The 19,585-nt window shown below is 36.8% G+C and overlaps 1 pseudogene; it reads left to right on the top strand.

Moving 5' to 3' along the window:
- The first annotated feature begins 939 nt into the window (after positions 1–939).
- Positions 940–19,585, top strand: part of LOC149229242 (putative galactinol--sucrose galactosyltransferase 1) — a 45,220-nt pseudogene continuing 26,574 nt past the window's right edge.

Here is a 19,585-nt window from a genome sequence, read left to right on the forward strand (position 1 = left end):
TTTTACTTAACTGGTGCAGCCTCCACATGGTATTTTATCTTGAGAATAGGGTCAATCACCTCTTGGGATGCTTTTCAATAGGCCTTTTTACACAAGTTTGGTGATGACAAAACACCTGCAGCCTTAGTTTTAGAATTATCCTGTCTAAAAATGGAAACCAAGGCCAATGTTAAGGATTTTAATATCCAATTCAACACCTTATTCAATAGAATCCCAGCCACTGCTAGACCTACTGAGGAAGTGCTCATGGAGTTCTATGCCTCTACTCTCCCCATCCCTACAGCAATGTGGGTTAAAAGGAGTAATATGCAAACCTTACAAGGTGCTATCGATGAAGTGATAAAGGTCGAGAATGAAATGCTCAGTCTTATAGCATGCCACCCTACAACTAGAGAAAAGAAAACCTCTCAGACATCCAAGAAGAATAATGAAAATGATAACAAAGGGCTAAAACTAAACAAAAGGACGCCATGGATGTGGAAGGGTTGCATCAGATCATTAAGAAACTAACGAACACAGTCATTGATATGAAAAGGAATCATGGAGAGAGTACTAGTGGTAATGGAGGAGACTATAACAACAGAAAGCCCTTCAAGCCTTTCTATCGTAAGAAAATAGAAGGTGGTCATGGTCAACTTGCATTGCCTGCTCCACCTAATGAAGGGGCTTTAAACACAGAAGAGTTGGCTCTTATTGGATTGCTCCTTAACAAAGAAGAACCTATACTGGAGCTCAAACCAGAAAAAGGAGACGAGGAGGAATACCAAGTAGAAGAACCCTCAAAAGAGGAAACCCAGATTAATGTGCTGTGGGATTTCCATAGTAATGAGTATGACGATGAGGGAGATAACACCACAAAAAGAAATGCTAATGAAATCCACACGTGAAGTAAAGGGTCACTCCCAGGTGCGATAAAACCCATAGACCAGACCAAGCAAGATGGTTGCCCTGAAAACATCTGCTCCCAAAGTTTTTGTTGGAAAAGATAAATCTAGTGGTGATTCCAGGAATACCCCAGTTGCAAACCATCCAAAAAAGGATAAGACATCTCCCACTGCAACTAAGCTGACTCAAGATGGCAAACTCCCATCTAAGAATAGAAAAACTAGTATGTTTACCCTGCCCTATCCCATTTATAACATTGACTACAATATTGTAGATGATCTCAAGAAGTCTAGGGCTAATATCACATATTTCGACTTGTTAAAATTAACGCAGCAAAGAGATTTGCTGCTAAAATCTATGAACGAGCGGAACTGCAAAACCCCCACTACCCCAAGCAGCCAAACCAAGAAGCTAGTGGCCAAACCTGTCAGTACCTCCAGCGCAACCCAAATATCATCAGCCATGGAAGCCACTCTGTCTAAAATGACTTGAAAGCCCCAAGATGTCAGTGCAGCCATGATAGGGAGGAAATCAAAATCTATGACTCCACCCTTCCTTATCACATTTGAAATCTTCAACATGAATGTGCACAATTGCTTGGTAGACTCTGGTGCCTCATCCACTGTTCTGCCTTACGTTGTTGCTAAGAGACTTCAGGAAATACCTGATAAAACTGAAACTCGAATTATGCAGTTGGACAGAACGAATGTGAGAGTTATTGGGGAGTTGAAAGATGTGTTGATTCAGATGGCTGCCAAACCTCAATACACTCAAGTCATTGATATAGTGGTAGCGGATATACCCGAGGCTTATGGAATGCTGCTTAGTAGGGATTGGTCATCAAATTTAAATGGATATTTCTCAACTGATTGGTCCCATGTTTTGTCGCCTTAGAGGGGCAAAGGTGATATGCTAAGAGTGGATTGGGAAAGATATATGAAATATGTGGTTATTTTAGTTGTATTTCTGTCCTTTCTTTTGTTTTCTACCAAGTCTATTTTCCTGTTGTTTTGAATGACATTCCTTTTCAGCCAGCTGATTGTAAGTCCTCTAGTCTCGTTCTACCTTTTAGATTTTCCCTCATTCACTACTCTCAGCCTTTCCCTTCCTCATTAACTTGCTGATGATTCTGTTGTTCCTGAATCCATCATTTCCCCGCAAATCAAACAAACTTTCTATCAGCCCATGAGCACTTGAGAATCAGTAGTGGAATGTAAACCAAAACCCCTCATTGACATCTGTTGGGAACTATGTGAGATCTGTTGATAACTTTGATATCTGGAGCATGTTGGGGCATCTTTATAAAACTAAAAATGTGTAACTACAGCTGGACTGGCATGGAGGAACGCTCCATTTTGAATAAATCCCACTCAGACCTGGCCTATACTTGCTTATAAGGTTTCCAGTCATTCTCCATTGGTCCCATCCACCACACTAAGTGGTCCAATACCTGTTACTCACAAGTAAACCTCCTTTCATGGGCTAATCTCACTATTTCATACCCTGTGGCAAATCTAATTGTGCTCTAGTCCTTGTGCTTGAAACTGGAAGGACTTATCTAAAAAGAAATGAAATGTCAAGTCCTTGTGCCTATCTAGAAGGACAGGTTGTTTGGGAAGCCGGTTAGAGTAAGGACTGTTGTTGGGCTTAGAGTACTGTTTGACACAGTAAGCCCAACCTTTCTTAAGTGGTTTAAAAATATGGCATGATCCATGACTGTGCCCCATTCAATCAATAAATATAGCACTGAAATTCTCATATAAAGTGCAAGAAAAACATGTCTACATCAAGCTTGATGAGCAATAAAGAGTTGAGGTACACACCTAAACAAGTATGGACAGACCAGTGATGGCCCCAAAGGGATTTTTGAAAGTGGGAAATAGGTAAAGGGAAGTCAATAAACCCCATAATGCTTCCATTGGAGAATGCTTGTCAAGATCATATCAGCAAGTAGAAGCTATTTGTCTCTATCCCTTCTGAAGCAGTAATTTTTAAGTAAAACCCATGCTTGTCCATATTTATAGTTTGCATTTCAAGTTTATTTTAACATCTTGATGTTCTATTGATCTGAAGGTTATTTGGAAACAAAGACAAAAGGTTCACCCAGTGGTTCGCCATTTGTTGTGGCCACAACTACCACCCTATTAAAACATGCTCTAATAGCAAATTTTAAATGGGCCCCCTATAAGTCCGATCTATCATCTCTCTGAATGATCCTTTCATCCCAGTAATTTTAGCTCTATGGAGAGCCCAACCTTCCATTCTCAAATGGGTAAATCCATTTAACAAATCCCTCGCTTAAGCCCTTCATTTCTATGTTTATCGGTATTTGTTTAACCCCTCAAAACCTTCTTCGCATTATTCCTCCCACCACAATGCCTTATAGCGGAAATCCTTCAAAAAGCATTCATAAACCCTTTTTGGGGCCTATCACAATAACACAAGGAATTCATGGCTTCCGGACCCGATGGGTTTTATTAACTCAAATGTATGCATTTCGGGTCTGGAGCCCCATCACAAATCGCTCTCAGCCCAGCCCCAAAGCCATGTGTATAAACAGCGCACCCCTAGTCTCCAGACCCGCTGGCACTATGAACCGCATTATATACATTGTCGGGTCTAGCCCCAATTGCATATCGCATATCGGCGAAGCCCCGAGCCTTATACATAGTATGCGTGGTGATATAGAGGACCCACCAACCTATCAAATACGACATATATATTTTTGGGTCTGAAGCCCTATTGCACATCGTAATCATCCTAAGTCCAAGGTTTCTGCATATATATGGCACACCACTGGCCCCCAGACTCGACGACATTATTAACTGCATTATATACATTGTCGGGTTTGGGGCCGCATCACATATTACGTATCGACGGAGCATGGGCCTTTTACACAGTGTGCACAGCGATGTGGCGGATCCGTTGATTTCTATGAACTTGAGCGTATAACATTTCAAGTCCGACGTTATGGCTGGACATGGTTTTCCCCATATATTCCTTTGTTTCTCAAAAATATTGAAATATTGGTTTTCAAAGGCAAGCTTATATTGCAGACCCGCCAGCAGTATTAACATATATCTATATATATGTTTTCAGGTCTAGGGCCATATCACATATCGCATATCGGTGGAGCCCCAGGCTCATGCATATTGCGATATGCCATATGCTGGACCCAACAATATTTATAAGCGTCAACATATAATATTTGAGGTCTGGTTTGAGTGATCAAGGCGGGGTTTTCCTTGTTTTCCAATTTTTCCGAAATAACAAAGGGATTGGGTTTTCAGTGTAGAAGGCAGTGCTTGTGCTTTATATGAATATTTATATTATATTGTTCATAATCATGAAGCTAATGATGGCTATCTCCGCAGGTGAGAAGCAAAAGATGCAGGAGTGGATTTGAAGAGCCATATGTGCAGAAGCGTTGGGTTTGAAGGTCTGGTCTCAAGCGTTTCGAGTCGGAGCCCCATGCATTGGTTGTACAGTCTGAGAGCAAAGCTGGCCCAGTTTTCATCATGAGGAAGTGACACACAACCACCCCTTTTGCCCGCATCTATTCACTTCTTCATGAAACTAATCGCTCCAGCAGATATGCTTCCCATGTGGCAGTGGTTACGCTGATGGTTTTATCTCTGTATACTCGATCTGCATATCGAAAGCAGTAGGGAAGATGAAGAGGCGGGGTAGACCTAGAGTCAAGAGCTTTTGCATAAATATTGCCTCTGAAGAGGAAAAAGGGCTTTTGATTTTCGAGAAGAACAGTGTCACTTTATTGTGAATGAGGAGGATTGTTTTTTAGGGAAGAAGGAGCCTTTAGTTTCAGACTCATTGTATTGTTTTGGATTAGAGTGGTGTTACTGGCATGAATGTAAATATGATTTATATTTATGCATATTGATGACTTATAGTTCACTATTAGTCTTGTTAAATTGAATGTGATTCTGTTTCACAGTTAACTTGTGAATTGTCTCTGATTTGAAACTAAATTAAACATCAGTTGCAGTTTTGATTCCATAGAAGAATGCGGATTCCTATATGAGTGATTCGATTGCAATTTAGCTTTAATACAGTCTTGTCCAGTTGTGGATTCAGTGATTGATTCATTTGGACTTGAATCTATGCATGATGTTTAACCTTCTTTATCACGCTCCTGCTAAACATATATATGATGTTTAAACCTCTATATCATGCTCTTGCAGGATAGATTAGAGTAGTTAGAAGTAGTATAGATAGGATTTAATACATAGAGGTTAGCTATTTCATTTTGTTGATTTAATTGAAGTCTTCCTCCTGGAAGCAATCTTTCGACATGTTCAATCGATTTATGGGGTCCCTTAAAACCTGTCGGAGCTAGCCAATCCAAACAAAAGTAGGTCTAATTGGGGCTTGCAATCGGGTTAGTTCCCATTGTTGGCATAGTGCACGTTAGCCATGTCAATAGGTATATTAGCTATGAAGTGTTTATGTGGCATTCTATATTAGCTTTAAACTTTTCCAAACTCGGTCTCCAAGCTTAAACAAAACTTGAAACTCACAAAGTTTTTTGTACGGAGTGTGAACATCCACATAATGAAATCTTGAAAGCTTCCTTTGCATAATTTCATAAACATGAGGAAAAGAAAAGCTTATGTTCAATGATGTGAGAATTGGACTTGCCAATAGCAAATATGGATTATTTAATATTAAAATATTAGCAATAGAATCCTTTAATGTGGATTACATGTTGGAATTATGACATAGGTGTTGTCCTTGATGGCAACTCTCTTAGATGACAGATGACAGTGCAACAGGTCGATAGCAAAGATTTAATGATTACAGAGAGGTGTACGCAGGTTAACCTTGACAAAGAAGCGTATACACGCGGGTTAACAGACCAAAAGTTGTGTATAACATACACACGCAGTTTCACAGAAGGAAAGGTGCGTACATGTCGGAAAACTAAGTTTTGGTTCATGGTATTTCGTCCATGGTATTTTAATCCATGGTATTGGTCCAAGGTATCTGGTCTGAAGTATTGATCCCAGGTATTTGGTCCAAGGTATTGGTCCTAAGTGGTTTTGGACCATGGTATTGAGAAAGGCCTAACACTATATAAGGAGGAGAAGATCATTAGACCAATGGGTGCAAGCATTGAATATCTAATGAAGTGTGAGATCCAGTATGCAAGTTATGGGTTTGTGATGTTGAACTAAGAATGCACCTATGTGGATGATGATGGACGATGGATCAGGATCATAAGGCTTGGAATGTATTATCATTATGTGGTTTGATCTTGATAGTATAGATCTGAATTATTAATGAATGTTTATTCTATAAATGTTATGATCTGGGTATGATTGATGTCTGGAATAGCTACAAAGTTATGAGTTAATATTTTCAGAACTGTACGCAGGTTCACTTTGGTAAAAGTGTGTATACACACTAGTTCACTTCATCAAAGTAGCGTATACATTATGAAATATGATATCTAAATTTACAGATAGTTCTAGTGGTTGTTGCAGAGTTCTGGGTTTTGCTCTGTGTGTTGGTTACTGTATTTTGATGACAGGTCTTTAGTGATTCAGTGTTGGGTGATTTAGAATTGAATGATTGGTTGATGTAATGGTTGTATTACATTTGTGATTGTTTTTGAGCTTCAATGTCGTTGATGGGTCCAGTATGAAAATTGGATGAAACGTGGCCTTCATATAATGGTTTTGTGATCCAAGAGTATCCAGTCTGAAATTTTATGAAACGTGGTCCCTGGAGGAAGAGTGAAGGCTAGATCCTTTAGTAGGCCGGCACCTACGTACTAGTAAACATATCAGCCAGTTTAAGAGCCAGGGGGTTGTAGCTCCCTTCTAGTAATAGCTGGAGAACGAGAGAAGGTTGTAGCCTTCTGCAGGTGGGTGCCTGCATAGTGGTATAAGTCTGCGTCAGTACAAGATTGTAAACAGGTTTTTCTTATATTAAAGAAAGACGGTAGTAGGTGGTTTTTGTCTCGCATTGTGTTTCCACCTTATATCATGGTGTTCATGTGTGTTTCTTATGTGTGATGATCTGTTCTATTTTTACTGCATCTGGTTATTGTTTATATGGTTAATGAAGTTTTGATGCACTAATTAAAGATCAACATATGATGAATTAATTGAATCATAAGTTTTTTGGATATACGCTAGTTTCATTAAACACAATTGTGTGTACACGCGAGTTCCCTTAACTAAAGTAACGTATATGAATCTGATTATGAAAATGAAAAACTTATTGATTTGATAATACTGATTCATCCCCTCTCAGTATTATTTCCAAGAGTTGGTATTGGAGTAGGTCTTTTAGAAGAAGCTTGATCGCTTGAAGGGAGATTCATCAAAATGAATAATCAAGAGAGCATGGGATCCATCAGACCGCAAATCTTCGATGGGAGCAATTTTGTTTACTGGAAAATAAGAACCACAACATCTCTACAATCACTTGGGACGGATGTTTGGGAAGTTGTGGAAAAAGGATATACATTTTGAACAACAATTCCTACAAATATGCCAGGTAGAAAGGATTATGAAACCAATGCCAAAGTTGTCACTATTTTATTGGGAAGTTTGTCAAAATCAGAGTTTGTCAAGGTCATGCAGCTCAAATCAGCCAAAGAAATATGGGACAAAATCGTTCTGAGCTACGAAGGAGACTCTCAGGTAAAACATGCTAAGCTTCAAACTCTCAGAATTCAGTATGAAACTCTTAAGATGCATAGTGATGAAAGCATAGCTAGTTACTTTCTATGTATAGATGAGGTTGTCAATTGTATGAAGAATCTGGGTGAAGAGATAAAGGAAGTTACCTTAGTTGAAAAAGTTTTAAGATCCTTATCTGCTAAATTTGAACCCAAAGTGTCTACCATAGAAGAAAAACAGGATTTGCAGAATATCACTATGACGCAGCTTCACGGAATCCTAACTGCTTTTGAGATGAGAAAAGGAGGATCATCAGATATGAGAGAAGCCACATTTAAAGCATCAACAAAGGGAAAAGAAAAACTCAATGAATCAGGATACATTTCAGAAGATGAATATGAGGTAAATTTTGTCAAGAAGCTTCAATGAGGTTCTGGAAGGTTCAAAGGTAAGCTACCTTTCAAATGTTTTTCTTGTGGTAGAGTTGGTCATTACACTACTAGATGTCCTCATAACAAAGGAAAGATATCTAAAGAAAGTAATAGAAGTTATTATACTCATGATGATAGTGATGGCTTGTCCAATAGTGATGAAGATAATCAAGAAATTAAACTTCTCATGGCATATGAAAATAATGACGTAGAAAAAGAAGAAGTTACCAAATTGAAAATTCAGTTGGAGGGAGTAACCAGAGTAAGAGAGCGGCTACAGGATGTAGTGATATCATTAAGAAATGAAATAAATAATCAGAGTATAACAATCCAGAGACTTGAATCTAAGATCCTCTCTCTAGAAGAAGCTCTTAAAGAACAAGAACATGAAGTTCTCGAATTAAGGCAACAAGTGGAAAAAGGAAGAAAGGCTGAAGAAAACATAAAGAAGCAATATCTAGAAAAGGAAGAACAACATCAGATTGAGGTAAATATCTTAAAAGGAAAATTAGAAGAAAAGGATAAACTCTTACGATTCCAAGACAGTACTAAGATCTTGGATAATATTCTTAGTAGCTAAAGGTCTCCTACCATCAAAACTGGTCTTGGTTTTCATGAATCTGTTAAAGCGGAATCTAGCTCACAAGGTGAGGAAAGAAACTCTAATGAGAAATCTAAAATACTCAACAAGAAGATAAGAATTCAACCCTATCAACAACCAAGGAAAGAAAATCTTTTACGTCAAACTGTGGAAGTAATAATCGATTATTTCCTCAAATGAATAATGTTGAATGTTTTATATGTCATAACTTTGGACATGTTGCAACAAGATGCATAAGTAGAATGGTTCAAGGTCGTCACACAAAAATATCGTCAGTTTCCAGGTACTTTAAGGGATATTGTTTTTCTTGCAATATGTTTGGTCACAAAGCTGTTGATTGCAATAAAAGGAATATGAAACATGTAAGATGTTATGCATGTAACAAGTTTGGACATAAAGTAAAGGAGTGTAGGAGAAAAATTTGGACACCAAACCAAAAGAAGCATACATCATCTCAATCCCAGGTATTGAAGAAGACAGAATTATTGTCAAAAAGATGTGGCATAGCTCAGTTTGCAGACATGACAGACCCAGGGGAAGCTGAAAGTGTAAAACTTTAGTATTCCAATTTTCATATGCACTTATTATGAAGAGACGTTGCATGTGTACACGAGTTAGATGTTGCACAATCGCGTATATGGTGTTCTAAAGAAAATCAGCGATACAGAAGTTTGATATGGTTCAATCACTTATCTTCTCTATTTTATGATGGTATGGCAAAGGTTCAGGGGGAGCATATGTTTTGAATGATGCATAGTTGGCATTATGGTTAGAAGTCTTTGGTGATGATGCTTATGTAATACATCTTGCTACTTATTGTTGGTTGGTCAAGAGAATTGTATTACAAGTTACAAGTCTAGATGCTGTTGACAGATACTTATGGTACATATCATATATGGTGTATGATAGTTGTTGATGACTATCATGGTCTTGTTTAGATTGCTAGCCTTTGTTATAAAATTCATGTATATCATTTGATGTAAAGGTTATGCAAAGACCTAATTTGTACCCCCACTATGCATGGGAAGGATGATGTAATCATTTCTAATTTCAATCATGTATAAAAATTTGGTATATCCCCACTTGGTTGGGTGGTTGAGTCAAAATGGTGTATCCCCATTTGGTTGGGAGATTGATGTATGTATGAGTCATTGGTGATAGGAAGGTCATACTCACTTAGTTGAGTTATAGAGTCATGTTATTCTTTTAAAAAATATTTTTGCAGAATCTGCATGTGCTTAGGGGAGCATGGATGGATTGGTATATCTTGGCATGTACAAAGGGGGAGCTTAATCAGAGATTTCAGCATGTACTTAGGGGGAGTATGGACAACATAATGAATATCAAAGGGAGAGAATATATTGGTCCGCCCTTTGCCCTTGATGTCAAAGGGGCAGAGTGACTTGGTGTTGTTGTTTCCATCAAGTCCAAAGGGGGAGATTGTTGGCATTATGACACAGGTGTTGTCCTTGATGGCAACTCTCTCAGATGACAGATGATAGTGCAGCAGGTCAATAGCAAAGATTTAATGATCAAAGAGAGGTATACGCAGGTTAACCTTGACAAATAAGCGTATACACGCAGGTTGACAGACCAAAAGTTGCATATAACATACACACGTAGTTTCACAGAAGGAAAGGTGCGTACATGTTGGAAAACTAAGTTTTGGTCCATGGTATTTGGTCCATGGTATTTTGATCCATGGCATTTTGATCCATGGTATTGGTCCAAGGTATATGGTCCAAAGTATTGATCCCAGGTAATTGGTCCAAGGTATTGGTCCTAAGTGGTGTTGGACCATGGTATTGAGAAAGGCCTAACACTATATAAGGAGGAGAAGATCATTAGACCAATGGGTGCAAGCATTGAATATCTTATGAAGTATGAGATACAATATGCAGGTTATGGGTTTGTGATGCTGAACTAAGGATGCACCTATGTGGATGATGATGGATGATGCATCGGGATCATAAGGCTTGGAATGTATTATCATTATGTGGTTTGATCTTGATAGTATAGATCTAAATTACTGACGCATGTTTATTCTATAAATGTTATGATCTAGGTATGATTGATGTCTAGAATAGCTGCAAAGTTATGAGTTAATATTTGCAGATCTGTGCACGGGTTCGCATTGGTAAAAGTGTGTATACACATTGGTTCAATTCATCAGAGTTGCATATACATTATGAAATATGATATCTGAATTTACAGATAGTTCTGGTGGTTGTTGCAGAGTTTTGGGTTCTACTCTGTGTTCTAGTTACTGTGTTCTGATGACAGGTCTTCAGTGATTTAGTGTTGGGTGATTTATAATTGAATAATTGGTTGATGCAATGGTTGTATTGCAGTTGTGAATGTTTTTTAGCTTCAATGTTGTTGATGGGTCCAGTATGAAAATTGGATGAAATGTGACCTTCATATAATGGTGTTGTGATCCAAGAGTATCCAGTCTGAAAATTTATGAAATGTGGTCCCTGGAGGAAGAGTGAAGGTTGGAGCCTTCAGTAGGCCAACACCTACGTACTGGTAAACATATCGGCTAGTACAAGAGACAAGGGGTTGTAGCTCCCTTCCAATAGTGGCTGGAGAACGAGAGAAGGTTTTAGCCTTCTACAGGTGGGTGCCTGTGTACTAGTATGAGTCTGCGCCAGTACAAGATTGTAAACATGTTTTTCTTATATTAAAGGAAGATGGCAGCGGGTGGTTTTTGTCTCGCATTGGGTTTCCACCTTATATCATGGTGTTCATGTGTGTTTCTTATGTGTGATGATCTATTCTGTTTTTAATGCATCTAGTTACTATTTATATGGTTAATGAAGTTCTGATGAATTGATTAAAGATCAACATATGATGAATTAACTGAATCATAAGTTCACTGGATATATGCTAGTTGCATTAAACACAGTTGTGTGTACATGTGAGTTCCCTTAACTGAAGCAACGTATATGAATCTGATTATGGAAATGAAAAAGTTATTGATTCGTTAATACTGATTCACCCCCTTCCCCCCTCTCAGTATTATTTCAAATAGTACAAATATCCATACAATGAATGCTTTAAAGCTTTCTCTACACTTTCATACATGTGCCTAATTTTAGAAAGATAACCAAAAACAAAGCTCCTGCTCAATGACATGAAAATTGATGCAATTTTGTAATAATTTTGATTGCATTTGCCATAACCTTTACTTAATTTATTGTTGATCACAAAACTATTACCAATGATATCGCAGGGACCCACACATTTACATATGTTTCAAAGCTTGAAACGTTCCTCTATACAATGAACTTTCTCCACACTCTTGCACATCTCCCTAATTTCATAAACATAACCTTAAACAAAGCTTTTGTTCAATGAAATGTGGTTTTTTTTTTAAATTGTCTGAACTATGCACAACCTTTGTTCAATTTACTTGTTGGATGCATGCATACTTCTGAGAAGACCCACATTAATAAAAAGTGAAGATCCATTAAAAAAGTGTGTCGAGATATTTGAAGGGTCTTCGATCAAAATAGAATACAAAGATATTCGTTATTTATAACCAAAATATTACCAATAATATTAGCATTAAAATATTTTAGTGTGAATTCCATAGATTCACACAAAAACACTTTCTCTGCACAATGGACTTCCTGCGCACTTTCGCACAAGAGCCGAAACAAACAGATCTTCGAAAATAAGAAGATAACCATTGTTTACAATTAAAATATTTCCAATAATATCATATATGTCATTCGAACATATTTATCAATTAATAACATCTTCCAATGTCAATGTGGAAGTGGCGAGAGCTTTCACTGTGCGAAAAGCTTCATGCAAATAGAATTAATTAATTATCGGTGGTATGCATTCTTCACAATTAAAATATTATCAATAGCATAAGAATAAACAATGTTATTCTGAACAAAAAATATGGATTATATTTTAATACTAAAATATTAGCAATAAATTGCTTCAGTATAGGGTGTAGATGACTGCACAATGAAATCTCGAAAGATTTCTCCGCACAATCAACTTTATCCACATTTTGGCACATAATTGACTTTATCTGCATTTCCTCACATCTACCTAATTTTAGAAACATAACCATAAACAAAGATTTTATTCAATGAAATGTGATTTGTGGGCATTATGATACATGTGTTGTACTTGATGGCAACCCACTTGTAGCAGAACAACTCACTTGTATATGGTAACTAGATGAATCTACGTAACTAGATGAATCTACAGGAAAGATATCAAATGTCACAGAATGCATGCCAGTTCAAAGGAATCATTTTAGAAGTAATATGGAAAGTTATAGTGTAACAGGTCTATTCAGAAGTAATAGGACATTGGTATAGAAGAACAGGAAGATGCAACTTAGGTCTACTAATCAGAATAAATAAAGTAAAGTAAAAGGTTGATGTAAAGTAGTTTAAGATGTATACGCAGGTCCACTTAGTCAAAATAGCGTATACACACTGGTCCATAGAACAAAAAGAGCGTATACATATACACGCACTCCCATAGAAGGAAAAGAGCGTACATGTTGGAAAACCAAGGTTTTGGTCCAAGGTATTTGGTCTGAGGTATTGGTTTGAGGTTTTGGTCCGAGGTATTGGTCTGAGGTATTTGGTCCAAGGTATTGGTCTAAGGTATTTGGTCCAAGGTATTCGTTCAAGGTATTTGGTCCTAAGTGGTTTTGGTCCAAGGTATTGAGAAAGGCCTAAAACTATATAAGGAGGAGAAGATCAAAGGGATAAGAGCACAAGAAATGAATATCTTATGAAGTGTTAGATCAAAAGAAAATATGCATGTTATGGGTTTCTGGTAATTTGCTTGATCTAGACTAAATATGCACCTGAGCATTTGATGATGGATGAGATCTAATGATGGATCAGGATCATAATGAATTATCATTATGTGATCTGATAATGGATGGGCTAGATCTGATTGCTAACACATGTTTTATCCTTTATATGTGATGATTTGGGTATGTTTGAAGTCAGGAATTGCAGTGAAGTTATAAGTAAGTATTTTCAGATCTATACACTGGTTCGCTTTGGTGAAGGTGTGTATACATGTTGGTTTGGCTCTTCCAAGTAGCATATGCAAAAGAAAAGCTTGATGTTAAAGGATGACTAGTCTATCAAATTAGTGCTACTGTTTTATTATTGTATGTCAATGAAGTCTTCTTAGATCTTAAAGTAAAACTAAATGCATAAAGAGTTTGTGTCTCATTGATTAATTGATTGATAAAGAAGGGTGATCCTTGTTGCTATTTGTTTAGAACTCTGTAATATGATAGTAGATCTTCAAATGTCACTGATTGCTACAATTTGTGGTTCAGAGGCTTCATGAATCAGTATCTTTAGAACTATATGCAAGTTGGGCAAATGGAAGTAGCATATACATGCAAGTTTGATTCATTGAAAGAGCGTATACATTTTGACACATGCCTTTTAAGGTTACAGTTAGTTCTAGTTGTTGATGCAGTGTTCTAGGTTCAGATCTATGTACTCGTTACAGTGATCTGTATGTTACAGTTGATTGGTTGAATTTGATTAAGTTTGAATGAATGGTTGATTCAGTTGTGTTAGAGCTTTAGTGATTGTTTGATTCAGTAGTGTCATGGGTTAAGATGTTTTAGTGATTGATTGTTTCAATTATACCAGAGATTGATGATTGGGTTTCAGTGATTGTTTGATGCAAATTTATTTGATGGTTGTATTGCAGTGGTTACTGATTTTTAGCTTCAATGTTGTTGATGGGTCTAGTCTGAAAACTTGATGAAACGTGGCCTTCATATTGTAGTGTTGTGTACCAAGAGTATCCAGTCTAAAAATTTATGAAACGTGTTCCCTGGAGGAAGAGAGGAGGTCATAGCCTTCTATAGGCTGGCACCTACGTACTGGTAAACATATCGGCCAATACAAGAGCCAGGGGGTTGGAGCTCCCTTCTAGTAGTAGCTAGAAAATGAGTGATGGTTGGAGACTTCTATAGGTTGGTGCCTACATACTAGTAAATGGATTAGCCAATACAAGAGCCAGCGAGTTGGAGCTCCCTTCCAGTAGTAGCTGGAAAACGAATGAAGGTTGGAGCCTTTTGTAGGTCAGCGCCTACGTACTAGTAAACGGATTGGTTAGTAAAAGAGCTAGAGTGTTGTAGCTCCCTTCCAATAGCAACTGGAAAACAAGAGAATGTTGTAGCCTTCTACAGGTGGGTGCATACATACTAGTATGAGTCTGCACCAATACAAGATTGTAAACAGGTTTTTTCATATATTAAAAGAAGATAGCAGCTGGTGGTTTTTGTCTCGCATTGGGTTTCCACCTTAAATCTTGGTGTTTGTGTGTGTTTCTTATGTGTGATGAGTTGTTCTATTATTACTGCACATGGTTACTGTTTATATCATTAATGAAGTACTGATATACTGATTAAAGATCAACATATGATGAATTAACTAAATCATAAGTTTGTTGGATATACGTTGGTTGCCTTAAATATAGTTATGTGTACACTTGAGTTACCTTCATTGATGTAGCATATATAAATCAAAGTATGAAAAGAAAAAGTTATTCAGTTGACTAATACTGATTCACCCGCCCTCCCAATATTATTTCCAACAATTGGTATCAGAGCAGGTCCTTTGGAAGAAGCTTGATCGCTTTAAGGAGATTTGTAGTAACAATGGGAAAGAAGCTAAAGAAGAAAGCACCTCAAAAGAAGAAGACATCTCAAAGGAATTGTGACAGTGGGAGAGATGATTGGCCTTTATGTGGAAGCAACTCTTCAGATTCAGAATCACCTCATAATGAAGATGAACAAGCAAAATAAATATCAGGTACAAATTTGTTGTTCTCTGGTGATACATCTCTTTGTTCATTTGAAGACAATTAAAGTGATAGCGAAATAACTAAATCTTCTCTTATGGGTGAAAGCGAGAAATCAAATAGAGGTAGAATTTTAAAGGCTCACAGACACAATTAGAGATCAAAAAGATCTAGTTGATAAAAGGGAATGTGCCTACAAAAAATAAGTTACCAAGTTAAAAGCCCAGTTCAAGGAAGCAAACAAAATAAAGAAGCAGTACAAAGAAAAGGAAGATCAAAGTCAAAGGCTGCAGGATGAAGTGACATCATTGAGAAATAAAGTGAATGAAAAGAACACAACAACCAAGGAACTTATAGAAAGAACTAGCTACTTGTGAAGGTGTTGAAGCTATGGTCATTTCTATAAAAGAAGATCTCAAAAATTCAAATAAGCAGAATGAAGAACTACTCTAAGCATTTGAAGAACAAGAAAATTAATTTCTCGAATTAAGGCAACAAGTGGAAGAAGGAAGAAAAGCTGAAGAAATCATGAAGAAGTATTATCTTGAAAGGGAAGAACAATATTAGGTTGAGGTAAATATCCTGAAAGGTAAATTAGAAGAAAAGGATAAAATTTTACGATTTCAAGATAGTACTAAGATTTTGGATGATATTATTAGTAATCAAAGTTCTCCTACCATCAAATTTGGTCTTGGTTTTCATGAAACTGTTAAAGGTGAATCTAGCTCACAAACTAAAGCAAAGAAATCTAGTGCAAAATATGAAATGCTCAACAAGGAGATAAGAGGTCAAACCCATCAACAACCAAGGAAATAAAGTCTTCAAAGAAAATAATTTACTCCTAACTATGGAAGTGATAATCGATTCTTTCCTCTAATGAACAATGTTGAATTTTTTATATGTCATAATTTTGGACATGTTGGAGCCAGAAGCAGAAGTAGAATGATTCAAGCCAATAACCGTCACATAGAAAGATCATCAACTTCTAGTTAATTTAAGGGATATTGTTTTTCCTGTAATATGTTTGGTCACAAAGCCATTAACTGCTATAGAGGGAATCTAAAACATATAAGATGTTATGCTTGTAACAAGTTTGGGCATATAGCAAAAGAATGAAAGAGGAAATTTCAGCCAACATACCAAAAGGAGCAAACATCATCACACTCCAAGCTATGGAAGAGGAAGGAAGTACAACCAGAAATATGTGGCATAACTCAATATGCAGATAGAACAGACTCAGGAGGAACTAAAAGTATGAAATTTCAGTGTTCTAATTCTCATACGCAGTTATCATGAAGACAAGTCGTGTATATACGCGAGTTAGAAGCTGCATAGTCGCGTATATGTTGGTTTGATGAAGAATCAATGGGACAAACTCAGAAAATTGATCTGATATGGTTCAAACAATTATCAAAAAATCTTTTCTATCTTGATGATAGATGACTAAAGTTTGTGGATGTTATTTAGAAGTGCTTTTGATCCTCATAAGTTGTTGACAACTTGATGTATATTTGATTGATGTTGATGCCTTGATATTTCTTACTGATATATGCAATGATCAGATATGACAATGAACAGGTGGCACAGGTTCAGGAGGAGAATATGCTATGCTTCTAATATTGCATTGTTGGCATTATGTTTAGAAGTCTTTGGTACCTAATGATTCTTATCAATGGTGATGAGGCTTATGTGGCTAAAGTGTTTAAATGATACATCATGCTATGTTGCAGTTATGAGTTGCCTATGATGATGATACTTGTATTGCTTGGGGTTACATAGTTGTTATTCAGATCAGATTTATGGGTGATTATGGATGACTTTTGATGATGCATACAATACATATATGTTGGTTACATGGTGATCTTCATAAGGACAAGGAGAAGTACAAATCTTGAGTACACAACTTCATTATTTGATGATGAGTCACTCATTTCTTTTAAGATGCACAAAGTTCATATGGTGAAATTATGATGTAGGATTCCTATAGTTCTTAGCTCTCACATGGTTGAGGATTGTTGTTGTTGTTAGTATCAAGAAACCTTGACAAATGACTATGATCTCATGGTTTGCTAGCTACATATTGCTATCTCTTTGATGGATACACATTATGCTGGATACATGGATGATTACTTAAGTTGCATATTGATAAATATTGTTGGTTGGCCAAGAGAATGGTGTTATTACAGGTCTCATGAAGACATAGCTATTTGAAGACATGGATATTCGAAGACATGGCTTACTTAGTCACATAATGATGATGCCTTCTTACTTTATGATGATAGGTTTGATACTCACATATGTTGATTAGCATGGTTAATGCTTATCAGATGGGGGATGTTCCCTAGTGATGATACATGGTTGATATATTGAGGGTTCTTGTGGAAAGATCATGCAGTTCTTGATGATGATGTTATGATCATAGATGATGACTATGGTGTTTTCACATGCATATGATATGACATGAATGATTATTTGTTACTTCTTGTAGATATGACATATGCTTAGTTGATTCATGGAAGGTTATGAGAAGGCTCATTCTACTAAGGAAACGAAGCGAGTTGATCTTGATGAGATCAAGAGGATGAGTTGATATCTATATATGACATACTTTGTCACAGGTTGATGATATTTACTTTTTCATAACTTTGGAACTGATGATGGACATATACAGGTTGCAAGTTTGGATGTTGATGACAGATGCTTATGATGTAAATCATATATGGTGTATGATAGTTGTTGATGACTATTATGGTCTTGTTTAGAAATTCGGTCTTTTTTCTAAAGGTCATGTATATCACTCGATGAAAAGGTCATATAAAGGCCCGTGATGTAACAATATGTCTCTATCTGTCATAGTCTTTTAATGAGTCCTTTTGGTCATATGATGTAATTTATACCCCACTGTGCATGGGAAGGATGATGTAATAATTGCTATATTTCAGTCATCTATAAACATTTGGTATATCCCCACTTGGTTGGGAGATGTATGAATCATTGATGATATGAAGCTCATACTCACATAGTTGAGTTATAGAGTCATGTTATTCTTTTAGAAAATATATTTTCAGACTCTACATGTGCTCAAGGGGAGCATGGATGGTATAGTGCATCTCAGCATGTACAAAGGGGGAGTTCAATTAGAGAATTCAATATGTGCCTAGGGGGAGCATGATCAATGTTCATATTCAGTTGTTCAGATATGAAATTCTTCGTTTTGGTCAGCCCATTTCCCTTGATATCAAAGGGGGAGAATATCTTGGTCCACCCTTTGCCCTCGATGTCAAAGGGGGAGAGTATTTTGGTGTTTCTTGTTATCTCTAAACAGTTTCTACATCTTGCAGTAATCAACACAAACATAGCTGCCATCAAGTCCAAAGGGGGAGATTTTTGGCATTATGATACACGTGTTATATTTGATTGCAACCCACTTGTAGCAGAACAACTCACTTGTATATGGTAACTAGATGAATCTACAGGAAAGATATCAAATGTGACAGAATGCATGGCAATTCAAAGGAATCATTTCAGAAGTAATATGGAAAATTATAGTGTAACAGGTCTATTCAGAAGCAACAGGACATTGGTATAAAAGAACAGGAAGATGGACCTTAGGTCTACTGATTAGAATAAAGAAAGTAAAGGAAAAGGTTGATGTAAAGCAGTTTAAGAAGTATACACATGTCTACTTAGTCAAAACAGTGTATACGCGCTGGTCCACAGAACAAAAAGAGCATATACATATACACGCACTCCCACAGAAGGAAAAGAGCATACATGTTGGAAAACCAAGGTTTTGGTCCAAGATATTTGGTTCGAGGTATTGGTCTGAGGTTTTGGTCCAAGGTATAGGTCCAAGGTATTTGGCCCAAGGTATAGGTCTAAGGTATTTGGTCCAAGGTATTGGTTTGAGGTATTTGTTCCTAAGTGGTTTTGGTCCAGGTTATTGGGAAAGGCCTAAAACTATATAAGGAGGAGAAGATCAAAGTGATAAGGGCACAAGAAATGAGTATCTTATGAAGTGTTATATCAAAAGAAAATATGCACGTTATGAGTTTATGATGCTTTACTTGATCTAGACTAAATATGCACATGATCATTTGATGATGGATGAGATCTAATGATAGATCAGGATCATAATGACTTATCATTATGTGATCTGATAATGGATGGGCTAGATCTGCTTGTAGCACATGTTTTAT

This window comes from Pinus tabuliformis, chromosome J (genome assembly GCF_031772625.1).
Source record: "Pinus tabuliformis cultivar Carrire ecotype Pingquan chromosome J, CPIR1, whole genome shotgun sequence".
Taxonomy (NCBI): domain Eukaryota; kingdom Viridiplantae; phylum Streptophyta; class Pinopsida; order Pinales; family Pinaceae; genus Pinus; species Pinus tabuliformis.